The sequence below is a fragment of the Vulpes vulpes genome, chromosome 6 (genome assembly GCF_048418805.1).
Source record: "Vulpes vulpes isolate BD-2025 chromosome 6, VulVul3, whole genome shotgun sequence".
Taxonomy (NCBI): Eukaryota; Metazoa; Chordata; class Mammalia; order Carnivora; family Canidae; genus Vulpes; species Vulpes vulpes.
In genome coordinates, this window is record NC_132785.1 from 50,438,459 (window position 1) to 50,440,199 (window position 1,741).

The 1,741-nt window shown below is 39.3% G+C and overlaps 1 non-coding gene across 1 annotated transcript; it reads right to left on the reverse strand.

The window, feature by feature from the left end:
- Positions 1 to 1,362: 1,362 nt before the first annotated feature.
- TRNAK-CUU (transfer RNA lysine (anticodon CUU)) lies at positions 1,363 to 1,435 on the reverse strand. The gene has a single exon. It is a non-coding gene; the product is annotated as a tRNA-Lys (tRNA).
- Positions 1,436 to 1,741: the final 306 nt, after the last annotated feature.

Here is a 1,741-nt window from a genome sequence, read left to right on the forward strand (position 1 = left end):
AGAATCTAAGGCAGACTCTACACTGCATGCAGAGGCTGAAGCGGGGCTCTATCCCGTGATCGCAAGACCATGACCTGAGCCAAAACCAAGTGCTGGATGTTTAACCGACTAAGCCACCCAAGTACTCCTGATTTTTTTGTTTATGAATAGCACCTCTATGTGAGATTATATTACATACCTGTTGGTTTGTGTCTGTGTCTTTACTGGAATGTAAGCTTCTGTTGTCTCTAGAGCCTATAAGAATGCCAGTCACGAAGGATGCACATGATAAACAATGTTGAACTAAAAGTAACCTGAGTCATATGGATCAAATTCATAGACATGTTCGGGTTTATTCCTGCTGTCTTATTTGCATTTCTCTTACTATGCCTTTGAGTTGTGTATAACTGAGTTAACTGGTTTTTTGTTTGTTTTCTGCTTTTTCCTTCTGTAAGTTTAAAAATGTAAGCTTGTAATGCTTACCCTTGTAGACATGTAATGCTTACCCTTGTATGTAATCTTGTAATGCTTACCCTTAAATGCTAAACATTGTCTAGAATGCATAATTACTTGGAAATAATCCGGAAGTAATAAACTTTGCCTGGAATTAGTTTTATCTTCGATCATCCACACTCCCAACAAAAAGGCAAGAACTTTATTGCCCTTCAGAGTTTCCCTACCTATTCACAATCTCACTTGTCTCCATGAAATTCTACCTGCATTGGATACCTTATTTAAAACTTATTTAAAACTTATTTATTTATTTATTTATTTATTTATTTATTTAATTCAGAGAGAGAGAGAGAGAGAGAGAGAGAGAGAGAGGCATAGACACAGGCGGAGGGAGAAGCAGGCACCATGCGGAGAGCCCGATGTGGGACTCGATCCCAGGTCTCCAGGATCACGCCCTGGGCTGCAGGCGGCGCTAAACTGCTGAGCCACCTGGGCTGCCCTAAAACTTAAATATTTAATACTTTTTAAAAAAATATTTTATTTATTTATTCATGAGAGACACACAGAGAGAGATAGAGACATAGGCAGAGGCAGAAGCAGGCTCCCTGTAGGGAGCCTGATGTGGGACTTGATCCCAGAACCTTGGGATCACACCCTGAGCCAAAGGCAGAAACTCAACCACGGAGCCACCCAGGTGCCCCCTTTAATACTTATTTTAATGTAACAATTAATTTTACCACTGTGATTGTCACTTGTTCCTTTATAAATCTTCCCTCTTTATCCTGAAACTCCCTTCTCCCACCCCCATAATTTTCATCATGATGCTTCCAAGAAGAGTCACTGAATAGTAAACTTCATAAGAGCTTATGTCTGTAAGTGTCTTTACGTTAAAGCAGATGTCAGGAAACTTTTTTTTTAATGTAAGCTCTATGCCTAACATGAAACTTGAACTCATGGCCCTGAGAACAAGAGTCACATGCTTTACCAACTGAGCCAGCCAGGCACCCCCAGAAACTTCTTTAAATGGTACAAATAATAAGTATTTTAGGCTTGCAGGCCATATGGTCTCAGTTACAGCCACTCAACTCTGCCATTGTGGTACAAAAGCAGCCACAAACTACATATATAAAAGCAATAGGTACGTGAATGAGCATGCTGTGTTCCAAGAAATTTTTATTTATAAAAACAGGTGGCTGGTCCACTGGCCATACTTTGCTGACCTCTGTTTTATTTTTTTTTAAATTTTTATATTTTTAAAAGATTTTATTTATTTATTCATTAGAGGCACAGAGACAGGCAGAGACGTAGG